At 35.5% G+C, this 16,168-nt stretch overlaps 1 protein-coding gene across 1 annotated transcript in view; it reads right to left on the reverse strand.

Moving 5' to 3' along the window:
- The window catches only part of sn (fascin domain-containing protein singed), a 143,541-nt gene extending 134,522 nt beyond the window's left edge, over positions 1–9,019 (reverse strand). The window contains exon 1 of the mRNA XM_089637822.1: positions 8,614–9,019. The gene's annotated coding sequence lies outside the window, so the exon portion shown is untranslated. The remainder of the gene's footprint in view (positions 1–8,613) is intronic.
- Positions 9,020–16,168: the final 7,149 nt, after the last annotated feature.

Raw genomic sequence — 16,168 nt, forward strand, 5'->3', positions numbered from 1 at the left:
AAACTTTTAGTACCTTCCTAATGTATCGGAACTTATGTTCATGCACCTGCATTTGCCCTGATGATATATAACGACGATATGCGTAAATATAATGATTTTAGTGTTCCAATATCGCGATTATACATTCCTTTTTTGACTAAATGTTTAATAGAAAACCTATTGATTCATTCGTTAGGACCTGCAGTACTGTTAACCGGATTATAAATAATTTGAAGAGATTCTTAAGCACCCGCATACCCAATTTCTACCGTTTTATTTAAAAAAAATTTTTTGGCCACCTCGACGCGTCAGTATTCTACAGGCGGCGGTACCGGAGCGTTGTGACAGGGAAGACACGAGCCACCTCATGGGCCGACACGACATATTACGAGTTTTGATGACGACGAAGATTAGCTATTTTTGCCTTGGTCATCCATCGTTCTACACATAAAATATTAGCTTTGGCGATGGCACTGCTTGGCGCCCCTTATTACCATTTATCAGGTTAGTTAAATTTTAAATGTCACCATCCTTTTGTCACTCTCAATGTAACTTTAAATTTACAACTGTGCATTCAAACCTTCGGTTGATGCACACCCCTGAGATATTTGCTATTGATTAAAGAGTTCTTATGTTATTTAAAGATGTAGAAATAAATATTGTATCTTGGAATCATTTCCTCCTTTCTTTTATTTTCTACACTATGTTACCATATAATCTGGCTATAATGGCGCCAACGTGGTTTGGATAGCCAATATATTAGCGTTTCAATGGCCATAATAATATCTATCCATTTGTTATGCAGAAACATTAATTATATGAAATTCCCTCGATAAAAAAAATTTGCAGATTAAGCTCCGAAAATTATTAAAAACATGTTTTGTTCTGTTATTTAATATGTTATATGCATGAAAAAAAATCACAGTGTATCTTTAAATGCAACTAAAACATTTGTTGAGAGATTTTTGATTTCAAACAAGTTGGGTTTTATTAAATATTTTCACCATTTTCGCTTAATTATTATTGTTTATTAATATAAGCGTGCTCCCTCTAATATTCGCATTTAATTATCTAACTTTCAAAACATCTTTGAACGCTTATACGGGGCCTTAATAAATTAGTAATATTTTACACAACTACTTTCAGCTCTCTGGGATATCTCTCCCTTTTATTGTAAAAATGAGACAAGACGAAATTTTGTTTGTTTCATATTAATCACTTGTTTAGTTAGAAAAAAAGTAAAAAAAAACTCGGGCAAAGGAGAGTGGTAAATAATAGTGCTAGTGTATTATTGATAATGGAGATCTGTGGTACGAATGAGCGTTTAATCGTCGTTAACATCATTAACATTTTTAGTGTGACCAATTGATTGTTTTCCATTTTAAAAGTTTGGGAGCCCCTGGTAAATTTAAAGAGCTGTCGTATATCGATTTATTGACAGCAACACTTAAACGGCGTTGCTTTACGTGTAAATGTACAGTATTTAATGCAGATTATTGAGAAAGCAAGATTAATATTTTCTTGACGGAACAAGATTTAACTGAATGCACCGCTGCATATCGATTACCGTACCTGTCTCCGGTGGGTACTTTGCTCTATGACCAAATGCAGATAGGCTGTGCGGAGTTATGGAAGGAATATTTGAATATTAACAATTTATTTATCATCTTCAGCTGATTCTCACAGCCGACCGAATAAGTGTACGAATAATTCCTTCCGCGAAAATTGATTTAAGGCGATGCACTACGTCGTGTAATATTTTAAATTGAGCCGCTATCAATAACAACCCTTACGTAGATGGCGATTAGGTTTAAATTCCCGCGTAGCACCATCCGCTAGTTTTGATTTATGCAAGAAAAAAACGTGGCCAAAAAGTGCCTTTTATTTTATTTTGTATTTTTATTTTGTTCAGGCATAAATATTTAAATTTTTTCGATCATTTTATAAATAACTTAATTTGCCACATTATACAATAAAATCATAACCGAAAATGGGTTCGTAAGTAGGAGATTTTGAGCTTTAAAGCAGGTTTCATAGGCTTAATAAATTATTTTTTCTGAGCTTATAAAAAGACTTATCTAAAAAATACTCGATTATTTCCAAGGCCAAGATGTATTCTACTCGCAGTATTTAATTAAAGCATCTGAAACATTTCTAGGCGACCAAATTTTCAAACCAAAAAGACATGATTTTGCATTACTACGTATGGCATCGCCTTAATTCAGAATAATAAAGATATTGTAAAAGTGGCGGAAAATAAGCAGGTCTCAATAGGTTAGCGGTTAAGAGGAAGCTACAAGCCAAAATGTGTATATTCTTGGTATACCTTATATCGTAGGTAATAGGCATTAACATCGCTTGACAAACGGAGTCTACAAACGTTCGATTTCAGGCAAAAAACTGGTTTTTATTTATTTTGTAAATAATTTTATAAGAAAGCAAAAAAGTTAATCAAGTGTAACTGTCACAGATAATCTTGGCTATAATACTGTATTTTTAAAAAGTTGTTTCCATTATTGCGTTCATACATTTCTAATGAAAAAAATTTTTTTTTAGTAGTTTGCATTTATATTTTTTATTGAGTAATTTATTTATTTATTTGTATTCTAATCAAGCGAAGTGATAGGAAAATCTTCAATTTATCTAAAACATATTTTTTGGTATTCATAATGTACACCGATTCGTTATAAAGATTAATCAAAATAGTGATTTGGCTTTAAGCTTCGCCTTAAAGCGTTATCCCGGTAAGACAGCGGTCCTGGGTTCGATCCCCAATGGTTCTGCTGTGTTACAATTTTTGTTTGGATTTATTAATACTGTCTTCGTTGATTAAATATTATGTTGTTCGTAAAATAGGTAATAGTTCTTTGGATGTTTTGAGTGTCGGCCCTCCCACGAAATCTAACAATGCGATACTCCATTAAAACACATTGTTTTATTGTGTATTTCACGACATCTCAAAGGGTGTTGTGGGGTTTGTGGACACCCACGTCAATCCCTTCTAAATCAGTCGTAGAATGAACAATAGAATATAAAATTATACTTAAAGGCAGACGTCTCGGCGTATTATGTTCCGAGCGACTATGTAGGAATAAAAGTAAATAAAATGACCCTACAATGGCGGCCACCCAACTTTCACAACAATGGCCGGCGTCAGATAAATTTTTAGTGCTGGCCACTCTCGGTGATTTCTCCAACTTCTTCTTCATTACGGCTAGTTAGTGCTATGATTCAAATTTCGAATGAATAATAACTCGCCATTCGACGTTCTGCTAACAACAATATTTCTTAGAGAACGGATACCCATTTGTATTTCCACGGGCAAAATTTCAAAACGGTTCGTATTTGGCTGATGGTCAAGGCCGATTACAGTAAAGGTCTTAGCGCGCGTCGGATTTTAAAGCGTCACGTGCTTAAGTCAGTGCCATCAAGAAACGACAATTTGCTAATGGCGATACTTGTTATTAATGCTGACTTGTGTGTTGTTTTACAGCAAGAATATTAAATAATCGAAATGATTTGACTATTTTAAACAATGAAGTTTACGTGAAGCGAGAGTTTTGACTAAGTAAATTGACGGTCGCGAGTCCAGGCCTGTACTCTAGTCGGCCTATGACGTAAGTTTCGCTACTATCCACTAAAAAAAACTGTCACTGGGACCTGGTACCCGGCACCGCTTAGTAACGTTAGACGTGATGTAATCAAAAAACGTGGTACAAAATATATTCAACATAAAACTATGATAAAACATACCCTATTGGTTGAAAGAAGTCTTAATCAAATGAATCAGTACCTAATCGAAATGTATATAAGATGTCAAATATAGAAAGCACATAATGTCACACAAAGCAATTAAGAGTAATTTCTATACGCTTTACGGCCGTGAAATATGCATACTGATATGCAATCTCATTGTTTATGATTATTAATTCTTCCTCTATGGCAGATCAAAGGCATATTATTGCCCTTATCTGTGATAATGATGCATTATATAGGATTAAAACACGCGATCTGATAAAAAAAAAATTGCGGTGTCAATATGATGGAGCGATGAGCCAAATCAGCTGATTAATAACGTGTTTTTTGCATAATAATGAATGACCCATTATTTACATAAAATAAGAGATTACTATAGAAAGGTATAGGTCCTGAAAGTATTAGAGTTAGTTTGTTACCCTCACCTTTTGGGGCAACTCTATATATTTCATTACTCTCGGCCTCGGGGCTACCGATAGTGATATCCTTGCCAAACGTCACTGGGAAACGGCATTTTGTCTTGCTTACGCATTCTTATTATTATTAGTGATAAAGGAACAGCAAATTTACTGAAATTTAACAAAAACTATTTCCTAGTTCGAAAAAAAAACTGAAAGTTTTCAGTTTAAAAAAACATTTTATTAGCTAATTTTTCACGTCAAGTCTTCAAGTCGAATAACAAGTTTGAAACATGCTGCATGCAAGCAATGCATGTGCGTGTGTACTGTGTTCGACTCCATAATCGCTGTGATACCATACGACAGTCATAAATTATAATGATCATCGTTCTAGCCTGTTCCTGTCTCATTTGACATAGTCAATAATCCGGTGTGTAAACAGTGTTATTTTTTGTTGCGTTCTCGGCCCGTTGTGTTTGATCAAATACGTTGCGTAGTTTCTTTTCATCCGTCACGCACGATTTGCTTGTTGATTGCGTGTTGTTAACTGAAAATGTTGAATATGTGTAATTAATTTCATCAGTAGTAATTTGTATTGGAACGCAGAATGCGAAGAAAGGAAGGAAGATGATTGTGCGCGAACAAAGGGCGGATACGCTGCGGTGTGCAACTACCATACACATACATCATAGGTATTATACGACAGGGTATACTCACACACGCTCTATCGTAAAGCATTATCAAGGTCGCAGGATAATACAGGCACGGCATTTCAAGCACCCGGAGGATTTTTATATATATATATATATATATATATATATATATATTAGTATATAGATAGAGCCAGCTTTGGCGTTCGAAGGATGGGCATGCATAGGACACGCATATCGGATCATTGTCCGATGTGAGATAACTTCAAAATGCCGACTTGCACCCAAATATAGGGAAAGCAATGGTAGGTATATTCTTTCATCGGTAAGTAGGGTTTTACCACAGACATAGGAATTAATAGACGAGAAGATAATGGCGAGGGGTAAAATCAACTGTTGAAGAACGAAGGGGGTGAAGCTGACTGTGATTCGTCAATAAATCAATCTGACAGTAAATAGGCATCTCGCATTATAATATCACCATTTACTTCTTAAAAGTAAAATCTGCTTTTGAATGAATAGACATTTTTACATGGGAGCGCAAATTACTCGCCACGTTATGAACAAATTTGCGCAATTTCCAAATTCGGCAAAAAAATTCGGTTCTATTTTCAGAGTCGAATATTTCGTTTAAGTATTTAGTTAAGACACTTTTATAAATGTTCATATTTTACTTCCCAGCAACCAACCAGCTTTGTGTTTCGCGTCCAGACGTTTCTCGATGTGATAGTATATTATGTTTCTACAACTGATCCATATTATACGATGTGAATATGCTTAAAATAAAGTAAAATAATGCTTATATATGGAATGTAATACGACAATTGGGTTTATTCTCTTTTTCACATCTATTTTTACAAGTTTTCATAGTACAAGTCAACATTTTGCCGTGTTATTTCGTAAAATGAACCGATGATGCCTCGACCATAGTTCGCACAAGAATGATGACGTCACGTTTTCAAATTTCACTTGAGGCCATACGCGAGCACAGCCGGCTCTAATGGAACCGTTATGGGGAGTGGGGATAATACGCTTTTAATCACTTAGGGCAGGTCTACTAATATTCATTTGTCTATGGGTTTTACCATAATCAGCAGTCGTGTAAATTGACTTATTAATGTTAAATGTCACCTTCGACTCGTTCGTGTAGTTCGTTCGGTATTCAGGATTCGGGCGACATTGACAGCTGCCACACCCCCTTCCTACCTCCCGCACGGGAACAATATTTCACACTGATATCGAATGTATATTCTATTTATATATAACTCAATGTTATTTATACGGGAATATAATCCAGAATCTAACACTCATTCCAGTATTGCCATTGTTAAAAATGTTAGACAGCCGGTCAATAGTGATGGGGAAAAATGAGAATTTTAATCTCTTTACTAAGCTGGGCAACTTAAAAAAATCGTTATTCGAAATAACGAAAATATAATAGATAGTTCTATTCTTGAACATTTCGCATGGTTCTGCCGTGTAATCTGTCGATTTTCCACATGAGTCATGTATGGGACAGATGGAGAGTTTACAATGGAACTCTATTATCGGTACGCCTTTAGTTCCAGTCAAAAATTAGACCTAAAATTAAACTTGATTTCAAAATAATTATTACTGGAAACAACGTTTTAAATCGGGAGATATTGAAAAACTTGCACAAAATAAGTAATAAACTTAATTCGATCATAAAAATAGAAAAAAAATGGCCAAAACTGTCAAAGCCCTGTGAAGAATTGAACTATTATTGAGAAAGAATTGAATTGAAGAACTTTAATGCACCCTTGCCAACTCCACCGACTAAATGTACAGCTGTTTCTCGTAGTAATTGAGTTAAATTTTTTTTGCCTGTGGTTAGCGGAATTCGGAACTTTACTTTTTAAAAATACCACAAACGTTCTGAGGTTCGGACAATTTGGTAGCCGGGTTTAGGTACCGCCGCCCATTATTGGATAACCAACACCTCTGCCATAGGTTATCCCTAGTGGTTCGCTACGTTTGGTGATTTATCAGGGGTGCCCGGGTTCATCGGGTGAGGTGTGCCCCGAACTTCGTGTCCTCCTCCTCCTCCACACAGCATCCCCAGAGACGACACAGGCCCCGAGGGAAATTATTTTCCTCACAGGCCGTGAGGCTTAATGTAAAAAAAAACGAAATAATTATAATTGTGGATAATGAAGAAAATTTGCGAAATAGCTTCACAACAGATTTGTTCCAACCCCATTTACCCCAATGTCTACACTGCTAACCCCAACAGTAATTTAGTAAAGGAGGTAAAAAAAAGTACGTTCCCCTTCATTTTTTTTCTGACATGTTCCATTATAACAGCACTCTCAACTATTTCTATATGGTCATTAAATATTAAATAGATGCCACAATAGTATTTAGTACAACATAAAAACAAATTTTCGTATGGGAAAATGATTTTATTCTAGTTGGAAACGTGCTAAAATATAAAATACAGTGTGTAGATTGCACTTAGATAGTGACTATTATATTGTTATCGCTGTATAAGACAAAATATGAATTAATTAGTGCCTACTCGGGTTATTTCGGTGCATTTTACGAGACAGCTTCACACAAAACACGCTGAGTAGCCATAAAAACACATTTATTCAATTTTAAGTAGGTACGAGGTTCAAGCTCTGGGAGCCGAAAGCGTTTCATTCTATTTTTAAACCGCGATTCAGAACAAAAAAGAACCATAAAAGGATATTTTTTTCTTTACAGTCGGTACCTATTTTAAGTTCATTCTCAAGCGGTAAAAGGCGTAGGTGGGTAGGTACTTTTAAACCCATTATAAAAAAACTCCAGACATTTTTAGCGAATGGCAATATTTTTCAAAAGAGGAAAAAAGTGTTTGGCGCCGAAATGCAGACAGACTGACAAACGTGCGTTGATGGAATAAAAGATAAATTCATCACGACTGTGTTAGATGAATGCAAATAATATACTTATTGTTATTTATTGTCAAAGTTCCTGTTTGCCGGGAAGTATGGAAGTATTCATCATTCCTGCGAGACAGATACGAATAGGGTGTGAGCATAATTGCCGATATAACATTATAATAATAATCAACCTTCGTAAAAATACTTTTACTGGGCAGGCACCTAGGATTTGATAGCAAAATACTAACTACAAACTTCACATATAATATTCGAAAGCATGTTGCAAAATGTGAATGAAGCAATGGATTGAAGATGTGTGGCACTTTCTCATTGTCTTTCATATCTGCTTACCCTTATTGGGATATAATAATTATATAAATAAGTAGATAGGTACCTAGGTCATATTTTATTGTTGATATTCAAAGAAACCATAAAATTGCTGACACAACTGTCATCTAATATCTATACACAAATCTTTTAAACAAAAAAACACGCACAAAATAGAAATCTTTAATCAATATTCCCTACATTAACAGTATTACGATATTACATCGTGAAACTGTAAATGTAAAAGAATTAAAAAAATAATATTCAACAAACTATAGTTTATTGTAGAATGCATTGCAACATTTCCGAGGTGAACGGACAGACGAGCTCCGGTGATATTATGTACCGGTATTTACACGAGCGAACAACGGGGTGTATGCTGTCTATACGTCTGTTTTAAAACTCCATACCCGCTACCCGTTCTGTCACCCCGATAGCCTAGCCCAGCCCATCATCGATTAAAGTCTGGATATCTATTACCTAGCAAATACGATCGCAAACGCCAAAAAATATTTCTAAAACATCCCTTCTTAAAAAAACATGCCGGTCTCATTCAGATTCCGCACAAAATTGCCAAATTATGTACGAAAACATAATTTTAAACATTTTAACACCTACCTTCGTTCAGATGAATACGCCGGGTTTGTTGATAAGTTCACAGAACACAATATCCTCAAGTAAAAATCACACTAACTTGAATCTAAGAGACAGATTTTAATATTAAAATATCCAAAATTCAATAACACAGCGCGATTTCAACCGTGTAAAAGACACAATCTGAGTAAATATTTCTATATTGTGTGAAAAATGTAAAATATACCGACGGGGTGTGATAGATTTTATATTTCACAGAACCGCGCAGAGAGCTGGCTCGTCGTAATGGCACGGTAGTTTTACAGTGATATTGTGAATTATTACGATTTGTTTTCGGTCGGAGCCTCGGTGAAAAGCAAGTTTGCCACGCTAAGCGCACGCGAGACACGAAGACTGACTGGTGAATCGGTGACTGGCTTGTTTGGTTGGAGAGCGCGGGACGGTATGAGCTGAAGTTCGCGCGGGTAACTGTACTGCGGCCGGCCAATGGGGGACGGTTTAGTGTCTGGCCAATGGGAGATGAGATAAAAATGGGGTGGCCATTGGAAATTTTTAGAGTTAGATTACTAATAACACATCTTCTATACATATAAAAATATAAATGTTAGTTTGTTCAAAATTTTTAACCTCCGAAAGTTTTTCACCGATTGCTTTAAAATTTTGACACAACGTTGCATTCGAAAACGCGTGTGTTTTTATAAACTTATATTATATAGACGTCTCCTGGGACACGTAAAAACATGCCGTTGTGTCACATATGACAGGTAAAAACATGTTTTCTTTTTTAAACAGCGCCATCTGTTGGACGTAAAAACAAAACGCGCTATTGTTTATCGACCTGCACAGACATACTGAGCCACAACAACGCGTGACGGGGTACAGCTAGTATAGAATAAAGAAGAACACAATAAGGATGTGTTCGTGTTTCGTATAACGATGTCAGGCAAGTGTAAAGAGACAAAGCGCGTGCTAAATGAACAAAAATTATTTATATGCACATTACATTTTTAAGTGTGCTATAATAATACTAAACTTGCATACTTTAAGCGCCGTTTCAATTAAAAAAAAACAAAATTTCCCCTGAAGTCATAAGATTAAGTTTCATAAGAACCGGAAACGGAACGTACAAACAAATTTACAGACAGACGAAATGCAATACGGTAGAGTTAAAGCAGGACTTCGCTACGTTAAACTAATTATAAATAAACCCACAGTATCGTTGAATTACAAATTTTAGAAACTCAGGATATTTTTTATAGGTTTACCTATGATGTAGATCTAAAACTCAAATATAATAAAATTAAATATATAATTTCGAAAAAACATTTTACTTGGTGTTCGTAAATAAAACCCCTCAACAAAGGAGGCCGTTGTTTGACTTCGGCATTTACTAAAATTTAAGTTCCCAAAAGCTGACTTGGCATAATGTTGGACCAGAATATTACATCGCAAGGTCACCCCAGTTCCCTCCATCTTTCATCTCCCGACGCGACGTGGTCCGCGAGCTATGTAGGCTGCCTGTCTCAGAATGCCCCTCTCTCCTTTCTCTCACAACCCTCCTCTCTTTCCCTCCCTTCCTCATCTCTCCTCTCTCCTCGCCTCTCGTGCTCGGTGGCTCGATCCGATATTTTCAAATTTATGCACATACCTAAAGAGGTTTTCTGGACTTTTAGAACTTATGAATAGAAAAAACTTTGCCGGAAATTAAAAGAAAATAATCTACCACATGAAGAGTAATTATTATTGGCGTAATTATTATTCGCCATTCTCACAAAAAACCTTAATTAAAAAAAAAATGGTACCTACCTAATGTTTCTTCGTCCTGCGAAATTGCGAAAATCAGGAAAAGGTTGTTCAAATGGGGTAGGGTATTTTTTTTTCATAAAATAAAATACTTTTTGTTTTAAAACCACGAGTTTTTAATAATTTTTAGAACCGACCGGTTTCGCTTTACTCAAGCATCTTCAGGGTACAAATTATTACTAGATATAGAATTATTAAATTATTACTACTCAAACCACAAAGTGATTGCTTTCTACAATAATAATAAAAAAATTTCCACCATTGAACTCCTTTTTGATATACTTTTTACTCATTTTAAGTGGTAGCTCGTGACTTTTAAGTTAGCTAGAGTGCCAAGATTGAAAAAAATTGAGATGTTGTCGCTGATAATGTTTTTCAGCTTTCAGTTCGGCTGATATATCCCTAATCGGTACCGATTAGGACCGGTCGGTGGCCGAGTTGACATCGCGTTTGGCTGGCTAAGTCCTCCATCACAACACAAGCAACATTTTCAGCTTACTGTGGTGGTAGTTGGAGATTTTCAAATATTGTCAGGTTATTCGTAACCCGGGAATGTTTGTCTTTCTTTAAAAAAATATCTTTTATTAAAATTGAAATGTTGAAAAATGTCTACAATAATGCAGCACACTTGCGATCCGCCACTGAATTATAACAAACTAATGAGATTCTATGTAGGTGGAATTTTGAACCGGTATAATTCCGTGGTTTTTTATTATGAGAATAATACCGCACAAGAGATTCGGTCCGGAGCCTGTGGGACTATAGCACCCCAATTGGGTTGTGTTGTGAGGCTGATGGCAATGGGGAGAGGGAAGACTTGGGAATAGGGAGGTTGGAAAGTACCTGACTATTTATATCTGGTTACCAAACATGGCAGAGGGGTCGTGGTCAAAAGGTAACGCTCTCGACTAGTAATCCGAAGGTCGCGGGTTTTAATCCACGCGGCACCAACTTGCGGCACGTTCGGAAGATACTCTCAGTATCGCTCTGGTGTAAGACCATTCAGAATTGAAATGTTGCTTGAAATGGCTTTAACTATGTTTGGTGACCAGATCGGAAGAACCAGGTACTTCCCCACCTTCCACTTCCCCATCACCTTCCCCTCCCCACTACCAGCCTCACAACATGGGGAAACCACAGTTTCACTGGCTCCAGACGGGGGGGAACATTTGGGACTCTTATTCGGTATACACAATTTTAAAAAAAACACGGCTAAAACTAAAGGCTTGTTCTATGGTATTCATTTGAAACATCTGAGATTTTAGTAATACGTTTATCAGAATGAATTCAAATAAACCGCGCGAAAAAATCAATTTTCTTGGCTTGCTATGGCAAATTAGACCATAAATCCGTTAAATACAAAGGCGTGTATAAAATATTTTTTTACACGCCTTCTCCACTTACGTCGTTTAGATTCCCAATTTATTTCCAGTCACCACTGCATTATTGTCCAATGAAACAGATTGAATGATATTTTCCAAAAAATTGTAATAAATTAGACGGTTTAAACTAGAAAGTTTCGATCTGACATTACAAATAATTCATGTATATATATTTAATTTTCACTTAACTACGTTTGATCTCTAAACACTAAACATCTCGTTAGCAGGTGATTAGCGGGCATGCATTGACAATCGGCATGTTACGTGTAAAGGTGCCTGTAAACGATCAAATTTGTTTGTCAAATTTTACGTTTGCTCATCACGTGTTTGATGAGCAAGGCCTGGCAAGGCCGCAAACGTTCAAATGAAGTTTGTCAAATATTAGTTCATTTATTTACAGCTTTCGCCGGGAATTGTCTTTTGACGTTTATTGTATCCGGTCTGAAGTGGGGTGAATAGCGAAATATTTTGTGTTGTTAAAAATGACGGATGCGGACAAAGCATTTCTTGCGTTGACATTAGCTCTGTGTCTTAAAAAGAAAAAAAAGAAGGTGTTGGTCTAGAGAATGGCTAAAATTAAGAGCTAAATATACCAATATATATTTTTTTCACGTCTTCTTCCGTAATATTGGCGCGAAATACTTTTAATAAATCCGTTATTGTTTTTATTCCTATGTTTCTTTTATTCTTGTCCATATAGTCCCTGCATTTTACTTTCCACAGTTGCGGCAGATCGCGATATATGGATATAAAATGTAATTAAAAGTCTCTTTCACTTATAACATTCGATGACGCAGCACTCTCCATAGTGATGGCAACACGAAACTGACGTTTGTTTGATAAACACCCCCGCAAACGTTCAAACATGTTGTCAAATATCGTTCAAACTTTCCGTCAATCAGAATTTCTGACAAACACGTCAAACACGTAGTTTGTTTGACAAGCACATCAAACAAGGCCGCAGACGTTCAAATAATTTGACAAACACGTAAATTTGACAAACAAATTTGATCGTTTACAGGCACCTTTAGTTAACGGGGCTACCATCAAACATCCATTGTTATTGGGATATTTGAAGAGGAAACCGAGCCGGTAAAGTCACAGCTGCACGAAGGTTCAAATGACAACTTTAGCTAGACAAAATTATTTAAAAAAATAAAAACAATATTTTTTTTTATTAGGTCAAAACATCTTGAAAGTGAACTACAATATTTTGTTCCAGTCCTCTCTGCCTACCCCTGCGGTGCGGCGTAGTGGTTATTTCGTCAGTTTAAAGTTGAATTTTTTCCATAGCGAAATAAGGTTTTTCCGGATCGATTTATTTCCCTTGGAAATAATTCGAAGTAAAAAAAATACCCTTTTCGTTTTATTATTATCTTACAGACTCGCTGAAAAATTTTATGCAGCTCCAACAAAATAAAAATATTGCTTTCATAAAATATGTTTTTCCCTGTGAAACATCTGTATGTTTTTTCATAAAATAATTCATTCAAAATAATAAATAAATATTCTTCATCAAAGACATATTCCTTTACTCTTAGTAAGGCTCCGTGTCACCAATAGCGTGATTATTTTGGTCATTAAAATATTATAATTTACAATGATTGTAACTAGTAGATTTAGCGTCCGAAAAAGTATGTTCACAATGTTCTCCAATACAAAAAATCAAAACCAATGTATTCCTGTGAAATCATGATATTCGTAAGTATTTAAATACGTACCTAATTAATTATAAACCATATATTTTATCCACTCGTTCGATTGGTTGTAATATTAATCCTCAAAATATTATCATGGAAATAGATTAACTGATTACTGAGATTTAAAGCCAATGAATCCTTTTAGATGTCGCCGTTTATCTCACAATTTTAGATTCTATAAATTTGGCACACTATGAAAATGGATCGCTCAAAACGTTTTTGCAAACTTGCTAAAATTTGTCCAAAGTTAAGTCACTATCTCAAAGACAATTCTTTTTCAAACTACGATTTACCGATCTACGTTTCTCATTAACTCTCTGTTCCAAAAAAAAAGTTTTTTTCGAAGATACTTGTGTATTTGTTTTGCCGAAACGTTAATTATATGAAAGCGAATTATACGAAAAGTCCAAATATACCTACACTATCTCACATTTGAAAAAATAATCTTTACTGAACCATAGTCATAGTTAGCCATCTAGTCAAAGTATGGCTTGCTTTTAATAAATTGGAAGTAGCAGATTTTCGAAAACCGAAACGGAACGCACAAACAAATTTACGAAATTTTATGAAATGCAAAATGATGCTAGTTAAAACGGGACTTCGCTAAGTTCGGTCAATAATATTTGACTCGTCAAAATCATGTTTTGTCCATCCAAAGCTGTTATTCGGAAATTTGTTGGTTTGCTTCTGAGAACATGACAATGGTAGATCCTAAAGAATTGTTTTACGGCATTCAGCACATTCCGCGTCAGGCAGCCGTTTCCACGGAAAAGAAAGCGTGTTTTTTCAACACAATCGCAACAATGGCGGAACGAGAACATGGATGCTTGTACGCATTTAGAAACTGCGTTCGGAAAACTCGGGGAAAAACAAAATTCGTTTTGAATATCGGGGTGCCTGCGTCAGAACGGCCTAAGTCATTAAGTTGCGAAGAAGTTGAAAAGCTGCGAATGTCATCTGGACCACACTACATAGAAAATCCTCATAGAAGAAAATATTTGTGAATATGTGAAGGTAATGGATGAGGAAATGACACAATATGGAATAAAACTGGAGAAGAGTGAAGTACTAACGATGGATTGTTTAAAAAAAAAATTAACAATTCATCAAATTTCAATGTTGATTTTAAAGTTCTTTGAAGGTTCTATTCAAGTTCTGTTATTATTTCATTACTGACCAGTTGTTTTACAAAACTGAAATAATAACAGAACTTGAATATAAGCTTCACAGTAATTGAAAATCAACTTTGAAAATTGATGAATTGTTCCTATTCTTTGAAACATCCCTTCCTAAGTATTGATGAAAACAAGCATCCCACAATTTTTAAAGTAAATCTTTACTTAACTAAAATTTGTTTTGTTTTTCTCTGATCACTTGAAGATTAAATCTAGTTGGTAGTAACATCATTTCAATTCATGTTTGCTTGGGTATTTGGTTTTTGTTACGAAACATCAAAATCCATTGAGTCACGTCTTGCTGTCACTAAATGACACATCCTCATAAAACTCGTTCTGTCTCCATTTGTCTTGTGGTCATATTGTCAGATAATGTTTTAGAAAGGGAGAGCACCAAAATTTCTTATTGCAATTGAATGTTTAATATTTTTTAACTAAAATGGTATTATTTTGTCAAGGGACCCCAAGGATAACAGTTTCAAATTGTTTACCTCTGCGGAGGTGTCGATATTTATTTAATTGTTTTAAATGTTGATCCAGGCTTTACTTCCTCTTTCTCATTGACTCAAGCACCACTGAAAAGTGGGAAATCAAAAAAATAAATTATAAACCCTTTTTAAAGAACATTCTTATAATCACCATGCCAATATTAGGTAGAATATTTGCATAGATCAACCATTGCATTGCATCGGTCAGAAAACCTTTGATCATTAACATTATTTATGTAATGTTTATATTTTATGCTATGGATTACACTATCCTTAAGTTCCTGCCGGATTAAAAAACATAAATAAATAAATTTAAGTTCGTCACGTCAAACACAAGAACTTTGATATATTAATATCCGTGAATATTATAGAATTTCCGCGAAGTCTCAAAAGACTATTTGTTCGAGGAACGAACAAGGGTTGGGATAGCCGTATTTTAAAGGGCTATTCCACACAGATAAAGCATGGATGTAGCCTATGGCTTATGACAGGCGAATGCGAAAACACAATTCGTAAGGTTAATTCACAGTCAACTTACCGGGTGGCGAATGAAATCTGCATCTCGAGAATTCATCTGTCAGCACTGGAACGGTGATCGTTGTACGGTAGCACTCGTTATGTTGAATTGGATTGCGATAGTTGCGATAAAATACGTTTAAGGGATTATTCCGATAAATAACCGGCGATAGTAAACACATTGGTTTTGACAGGACGAAAGTTTTGATGCGATTGTACGGCTCACGGTACTCAGTGGTTATAGCTGACGTGTGTGAATTTAAACTGTACAGTTCAAATTCTGACCATACTATTGGTTAGCACACGGCCTGTCAAAAGCAATCGGCGTGACGGAACACTATTCAATGATTTTTTCTTTCCAAAACAATTATAAAAACGATCTGGCGCCGTTTCCGCAGAGACCACTCGATTTTCATTTGCATATCATTTTCCTTTCAGAACTGTCTTGGCCCAGTGTGTAGTATGGGGCCACGTATGTTGGAATTACGCACAATCCTACACGCCACTTTACCAAA

Source organism: Hesperophylax consimilis, chromosome 12 (genome assembly GCF_061612785.1).
Source record: "Hesperophylax consimilis isolate HC1 chromosome 12, BYU_Hcon_1.0, whole genome shotgun sequence".
Taxonomy (NCBI): domain Eukaryota; kingdom Metazoa; phylum Arthropoda; class Insecta; order Trichoptera; family Limnephilidae; genus Hesperophylax; species Hesperophylax consimilis.